The following is an 8,249-nucleotide window of genomic DNA, read 5'->3' as shown; positions in this document are numbered from 1 at the left end:
TGTCTTACCAAACTCTTTTACACACGGGAACTGTGTCGGACTGAGACGCACGGCCTCTCCCAGACCAATTGCTGGCAATTGGGTTAGCTGGACTTGGCTTTAACCACCCGTAGTGAGTGCACATCCAAGGAGGGGAGGGAGGGACACTGCTGCCAGAACAAAGCTTGGGTTCTGTTTGTAAGAATGAAGCAAAAATCAGCTGTCGAGCAGGGAGTGACGTGTGAACCGTCTCGAGGGTCCTACTGGATCCTTGGTTTCATGTGACGTACTTTTAACCAACCACCAGCTCTCTCCCGAGTGTCTGGTACGCCCTGGGCATTCTGCGAAGCACACGGGGACAACCTGGGAAGGGGAGGGACTCGAAGCGGCCCAGGTGAACGGGTGTGTCATCACTGCAGGTGTGGGCAGCGCACAGCTGGCCCCTATTCTTGTAAATCATGGTTTGCTGGGACACCGCCATGCCCGTTTGTGTCGGGGTCTCTGGCTGTTTCCATCCTACAACAGCAGAGCTAAGGAGCTGCGTCAGAGGTGCTCAGGCCTGTGAAGTCTACAGTATTAACTCTCCGGCCATTCCTTTACAGAAAACATGTGTCAGTCCGTGCCTTATTGTGACAAACCTCATTATCTAAAATGCAGAGGCAGACGCCATGCCGTCGGTTAAGTGTCTTGACTCTCGGTTTTGGTGCAGGTCATGATCTCCGGGTCCTGGGATCAAGTTCCCTGCTGGACTCTGGGCTCAGCGCAAAGTAGGCTTGAGATTCTCATTCCCTCCCCTGCTCCCCACCCCTGCTCCCTCACACGCACTCCCTCTCTTTCTCTGAAATAAATAAAATCTTTTAAAAAGAAAATAATGAAATAAAATTCAGAGGCGTGCCTGCCCTCGGGGTGGCGCCCCTCTGGCTGGGAAGAAGACATGTGCAAGTAGAGGGGACAGGAGACACCCCCCATCAATACAGTCTCTGTGTCTGCAAAAGTTGGGGCCCCTCCTGGGATGGATAGCTTCTTCCCTTTTTCTTCTAAAATTATGTCTTCCACCTGATGCCAGCTTCTTCCAAAACATCATGAAGGCATTCCCCACTCAGTGCAGCAAATCCCTAGCAGCAGGGAATGCACAGATAACAGGGATCCAGCCCCTCTGTCTGCCCGTAAGGAGCTCAAAGCATTTTGGGGCCCGCAGGCAAGAGACAAAATTTCCTGCAGGTGCCCCGACAGGGTTAGGCACAGGATGCCACGGGAGCGTAGACGTGCCCTACCCAGCGGGGTCAGAGGGCACAAGGTAACGTGGAGTGGAGTCAGCAGGAAAATGTGAAACTGTGAGGTTGAAGCCGCCCTGAGGTTGATGATGCTGGGGGTAGGGGGTTCCTGGCAGAGGAACAGCCCGTGAGTGGCCCCAAGGCAGGAGCTTGTAGGGACGTCAGGGAGCCTGTAATTTAGGGCCGCTGCAGGGTCTGTGTGCTGGAGGAAGGTAAGTTGCCTGATCTCAGGAGCTGGGACCTTATCCTGCAGGCAACGGGGAAGCCACTGAGCAAAGGAACAACTCCAGGAGATACACTTTTCAGGAAGACCAGGTTGGACGGGGTTGAACTTGCTTAAGGCAGAGGCGGTGGAGGCCTGGACCAGGGTGGCAGCAGTGCGGATGTACACAGGACACTGGTCCCCTCGGCAGGACACGTTGGATGACATGTGGCGGAGACAGGGGTGTGAGTTCTCTACCCATTTCAGGACTCAGCGGACCCTTCCTGAAAAGGAGGGTCCGAGTCCCCGCATAGGGTGGGAGACAGGACAGGATGTCTCTCCTGAGACCCCTCTGATTTACTCAGCGACTGAATGGCCTCTGCGTGCCTGAGACAGCCCCCGATGGGGACATGGCAAGTTGTTTCCAACACGTGAATGGTTCCAGGCCTAGGTGAGAATCAGCCAGTTTGGTCCGTAGAGGACGGGAGGAGCGGAACAGTGTCCTGAGTCTCTGAGGCACTTGCTGGAGCCGACAGAGTCCCGGTTTGCTCAGCAAACCTGCTCCCAGGACAGCATATCCAAAGGCCGGGCCTCTCTCCTGCGACTCCTCCCAGCCTGCTGCGTTCTTGTGCATCTGGGGTGCATTCCACAGAAGCAGCGATGCACGGCCCAAACCTCACAGCGGAGCCTCCTGAGTGTCCCTGGGCCACCAAGGGCTGGTGGCATCTTCACCTAAAATAAAACGAGGACAGCGAGACGGCGCACCCAGGCAAGCGGGTGGCCCCCCGGCAGCTGGGGGCACCTGAAGATGGGAGACGGAAGCAGATCGTGGGGAGAACTTGTGGTCGGAAGGTAGGGCGGGGGCAGACAAAGCTCTCCAGCCGTTGATCTGCGAGGCTCCCCCAGAGAAACGACAGAAGGAGTAAACCAAGCTGGGAACCGATCTGGTTTTCTTCTGAGTCACCCAGGGCAGGAACGTGAAGCATTCCCAGTCTCCCTCTCTCTCCTTCTCAAACGGGAACACAGGTTCCCTGGAGGGGCTGGCAGAGCCTGGGGTGTGAACCAGCTGGCAGGACACGGGGCCATGGTGTGTGGTGGCTGGCCCCTTTCTGGCTCTCCGGGCGCTCCCTGTTCAGCAGAGTCCTCTCCTGGCAGGTCTCAACATGCCAGAACCCTCCATGGGATCTTAAGGTTGGTGATGCTGATTGTTTGGGGCCGCTGCCTGGCAGGGCCAGGTGCTGAATGCACCTTGCCAGGACAGTGACACGTAGCAGAGTCCGTCACGGCCAGAGGAAACTACACAGGCCGGGCCCCTCACCACGGAACCATCTGTTTGTCTCTATTACCACGTGCGCGACACTGCGGGAGACGTCGGCCGCCCCGCGGCCCGCTGCGGAACTGCTGCTCCATGCAGCACAGACTGGCAGATCTGAGACTGGGAATCGGCCCTTCTGTTTGGCCGCAACATGTCAGCCCCTGGCCCCCCACCCCCACTCCACCCTGCCCCAAGAGGACAGCGACACCAAGTGAGGCCCCGGCCATCTCAGTGGATACCTAAGAGAAAAGGCAGAAGTCCTAACACCGCATAGAGGGAACCTGAGCTGCTAAGTAACATACCCATATGCACAGAGGACGGGGTGGCATCCTGAGAAACCAGGAAATCAACAGGTGGTCCTCTGAACACCTGCGCCTGGCAGCTTCTAATCCCTGGAAAGGCAAAACGACATAGGTCCTAACGCACGCCCGGAGTCTGCCCTCAGGAGTTGAACTAACTCAGCCAAACCGTACTCACGGCGATTTTGTCACCATTTCATAAAAAGCCGTAGACATTTTTACACAAGAAGGTTGCCTTATTCCATGTGTTTCCGGGAGGATAAGGAGTTCAGCTCTACCCGGGGAGTTATCTTAATCCGTTCAGGCCGCTACACCAAAATACCACAGACTGGGCTGTGGGGGCTGACACAGCAAACACTCATTTCTCACGTGCTGGAGGCTGGGAGTCCAAGGTCAAGGTGCCTGCAGATGGGGTGTCTGGTGGGAGCTGCGTCTGGCTTCACAGATGAGGTCTTCCCGCTGGGTCTTCGCATGGCGGAAGGGGTGAGGGAACTCTCTGGGGTCCCCTTTATCAGGCCGCTAGTTCCTTCGTCACCTAGTCACCTCCTGAGGACCTCGCCTGCAAATACCATCACACTGGGGTTCGTGTTTCAACTCACAGACTTGACGGGAGGGACTCAAACATTCCGTCTGCGGGGTCTGCGAGGAGTGTGTCGGGTTCTCTGGTCAGTAGAGCTGGGAAGGGATGTGAGCCCCGGCACTCAGGAGCTGCGCCGACTTGGACGAGTTACTCAGCTTCGCTGAGCCTTACTTTCCTTGTGTATGAAACTGGGGTCATTCCAAGGACACCCAGGCATGGCGCAGAATCCAGGTTCCAAGGAGCATGAGCTTTGACAGGTGGGATGTTTGTGCAAAGAGTGCTCAGTGCTCTATCACGGGAAGGTAAAGGGACTTTGGCAAATGGTTTTGAAGCATTTGCTTGCCAGGTGTGGTGGCCACTGCGGACACAGACGGGAGTCAGTGTGAAAGGGAGTCAGGAGCTCACGCTTAACATCCCCGTGAGGTCTCCGCTCCCTGCCCAAGCAGAAGGTCAGGCTGCTTTCCTGCATAGTGGGAGGAAAGATGCCAGCCAGACTGGGCTGAATGGAGCCTCTGCTCCCCAGAGGCAGGTGTGGTCTACGCAGCTAGGACAGCGCACCTGGGGCCACTGTGAGTCTAAATCACCCACACCCCGAACCAGGTCATTCCAGGTTTGCGAGGATGGTTCCATGGGGTTTGAACCTCTGCTAGCTGTATCTTCCACATCATGAGTCCAGGCCCTGAAGGCAGATGAACAGACTCACCCAGGAGGAGGACAGTGGCCCCGCGCCCAGCCACCCACGCCAAGCACTAGAAGGCAAGTGGCCCAGCTGGGTGCAGGCGTGCAGGAGCAAAGCTGGAGATTTCGGGAATAATGTCCGCTTAGACCAAGGGGCTCGGCTGAGCCCCGGCACACACAGTATCCCCAGTTCTCACAAGCCTCTGGGCTGGCCCTCTCAAGATGAATGCTGGGAGGAGGTCTCTAAAGTCCGGAAGCCCTCCCTTTGTCGAAGACCGTCTCTGTTTTCCAAGGCTCAGAAAAACAAAAATCTCCCAAGTCTGGAAGAGGACAAGTGAAGGGAGTTGTGCTAAAGACGCATTTGCAGACGGGGGCGGGGGGGGGGGCGGTGCATGGAAGGCATAACTGGGGGGCATGCTTAGAAAAAAACAGCCATCGGGGGGACCATACCAATGGCAGTACATCCCGAGTGCGCCGAGAAGGGTAGAAACTGAAGGCCCAGGAGAGCTAAGAGGCAAGAACATGGGAATGTCAGTGCCTCAGTTCCTCACTGGCTCATTCACAGAATGGGCCGACTCAGAAGACGACAGGCTGTCAGGTTCTCTGCATCTGCAAATGGAATTGCCGAGAACCCCCCTGTCCCACCCAGAAAGAGGGCACAGCCCCAGACTGGCATTAGATGGGTCATGTTATTATACCCCAGCCTCGATCATTGCTCTTAGCCAATGCAGTCCACGGAAGCAGGGTCTTAGCTGCCGCTAATGGAATAAACAAGCCACAAGGTAGTGAATGGGCTGCCTTTAGACGGGAACTCTGCCCCCTGCGGTCTGCAGAGCTTTCCGGCTGAGGCCAGAGGACACAGCACTCCTTCTGCAGGCTCCCACTGACCCTGCTTCCAAAAACCTGCCAAAAACCTGCTTCCACTGAATTTTATACCCCTTAGTCAAAGAAAGAACCTTTCAGAGCCCAAGTCTACAGTCACTTCGCTGTCAAGGTCACCTGGGGCAATCGGGGAGCGATTTTTAACTGTTTCTCTTGGAGAACCTCTACCTACCGGCTCGAGCTGCGGGCCAGGGTGCTCCCGGGAAACCCCAGTGGTGACACGGGTTGGTCCTCAAGGTCCAGTCTCGTCATCTTGAGGATGTGATTGTTTGTTTCTTCTCTTTTTTAAGAGAGGGAGAGGGGAAGGGGCAGAGGGAGAGAGAGAATCTTAAGCAGGCTCTTAAGTGAGGGACTTGATCTCACGACCCTGAGGTCACGACCTGAGCCGTCACACCAGTCAGAGCCTCAAACGAGGGAGTCACCCAGGCGCCCCTGATCATCACATCATGACTGGTCATCTTTTTTAAGTACTCGTGGCCCTGTGGTCGTGGAGGAAAGTGTTCTCATTCTTAGGAAAGACACGCCAGAAGAATTTAAGGAGAGGTTCCGGGTTGTCTCAGGCACCTTCATATGGTTCATGGGGGAAAAGTGGAAAGGGAAGGAAATAAAACATATGAACTGTTGAAACTTGGTGTAGGGTATATGGGTTTCCATTATCCTGTTTCACCCTTTTTTTTTTTTTTTTTTTAAGTTAATTTACTTCTTAGTCACCTCTATGCCCAACACAGGGCTTGAACTCACCACCCCGAGATCAAGAGTCACACGCTTTCCTGACTGAGCCAGCCAGGCTCCCCTACCCTGTTTCAACTTTTTGATGTTGCTTCTGCTTAGACTTCGGTTTAAACAAAACCGGCCAAGTGGACTGAGCAGTAGGATCAACAGGGGACAGCCCGTGGGCCTGACCCAGCCCGCACTTGTTTTTGTAAATACAGTTTTATTGGCACACAGCCATGTTCCCTTGTTCACCAGCCGCCTGTGGCTGCTTTCTCTGCTACAATGGCAGGCCTGAGTGGTCGTGAAGAGCCGAAAAGTCCAAAATACTTACTCCCTGGCCCTTTCCAGGAGAAGTCTGCCGACCCACGCTTGAGGACAGATCATATAAGAAGTTACAGTTACACCAGATGAGTAAGTTTCCAAGATCAACTACACCTCCATAAAGCTGGAGAGGGACAAAGAAACTTCCTTTAAAAAGTCTTTGCAGGGGCGCCACCTGGGTGGCTCAGTGGTTTAAAGCCTCTGCCTTCAGCTCAGGTCATGATTCCAGGGTCCTGGGATGGAGCCCCGCATCGGGCTCTCTGCTCAGTGGGGAGCCTGCTTCCGCCTCTCTCTCTCTCTGCCTGCCTCTCTGCCTCCTTGTGATCTCTAATAGGTGGAAACTTTAAAAAATAATAATAATAAATTCATTAATTAAATGAAAAGTCTTCATGGGTTTTGGATATCTCCCCAAACTTCAAGAGGACAAAGTGCTGAAATGGTGAGGGATGAAGAACACCGGCTCATTTTCTGTCCAAGTAAATGTATGAGGTCAGAGGATGTTTGCTGCTGGCTGGGAGGTTGCCACAGCACAGCCGCGGAGAAATAACAAGGTTTTGAATGCCGGGGAATAAGGGCTGATGTTATTAGCGAGACTCTCTGTAGGGCAGGAAAAACCCTCAGAGGAAGCAATTTGGGGGTGAGAGAAACAGCAGTGCAGTCGAGTCCAAAGGCCCAGGCTCGAGTACCTGCTCAGAGCCACCTGCCAGATCAAGGCACGTAACCTCCATGGGCCTCATTATTTCCTTTTGTAGAATGTAGGGAACAATGGTCTAACACTAGCTAACTGTTCAGGAGGCCTTTAGCTTTCAAATGCTCTAATCCTGTGGGAATAGTTTCATACAAAGGTAGCTATTACCCAGAATGTCTGGCAACTGTACTTTCTTTTATTCTGCATTTGTAAGAGGCAGATGAGGGCAAAGACTGTGTAATATGTAACCAGAAAGGCCTTGAAAATATGCAGATTAGCACTTACAGGGGACAGACACATACGTCTCCTGGCACAGCACCTGGCACTAAGGTGGGCACATTAAAAGACACTCAAGGGGGCACATAGGTGGCTCGGTTGGTTAAGCGTCTGCCTTTGGCTCAGATCATGATCCCAGCGTCCTGGGATGGAGCCCCACTCCCTGCTCGGCAGGGAGTCTGCTTCTCCCTCTGTCCCTCACCCTGCTCGTGCTCTCTCTCAAGTACGTTTTTTATTTTAAAATTTTACCGAAATTAAAATTATTTCTAAAATTTTATTTATTTAAGCTTATTTTAAAATTTATTTAAATTTATTTAAAATTTTTATTTATTTTATTTGAGAGAGAGAGAGAGACAGCGCGGGCCTGAGCGGGAGGGAGGGGCAGAGGGAGAAGCAGGCTTCCCGCACAGCAGGGAGCCCGATGCAGGGCTCAATCCCAGGACCGTGGGATCATGATCCGAGCCGAAGGCAGACACCCAATGACTGAGCCCCCAGGCACCCTGAGTTGTACATCCAGGCGGCCCAAGATTTCTGTCATTCTAAGGGAAGTAGATGGAAAATCTGACCATGCAAGGATTCTGTAATGCATGCTCTTCCCACTGGTTCTCCCCCAAATTTCTTTCCTTTATTCTGTCAACTCCTTAAGTTCACCAAACAACTTGCTTTTAGCTCTTTCCTGTCGCCAGAAAACCCGCCATCATTGTCCTCCCCCACCCCCATCCCGCACAGCCCAACAAAGGAGAACTTCCCATGGAAACATTAGCCCACTTGAAACTCAACCACCCTCGCCACCACCCCGGCCACAACAAAAACCTAGACTGTACGGAGTCCGTTTGGCAGCCGGGCACACACACAGCAGGTTGGGAGGTGGGAGGGCTGTGTTTGGGCTGCACAGGGTAAAATGTGGGCTTATGGTCTGCAAGGTGGACCCCCTGGTGCTGCAGCTGGTCTAGGGGAAGCAGGTGAAGAGGGAGAGGGCTGACTGCCCTTTGCGACTTACAGCAAGGTACGACATGGGGTGGGGACAGACACGGGGCAGAG

This window comes from Mustela lutreola, chromosome 11, assembly GCF_030435805.1.
Source record: "Mustela lutreola isolate mMusLut2 chromosome 11, mMusLut2.pri, whole genome shotgun sequence".
NCBI lineage: Eukaryota > Metazoa > Chordata > Mammalia > Carnivora > Mustelidae > Mustela > Mustela lutreola.
Note: the sequence above shows the minus strand (reverse complement) of the source record.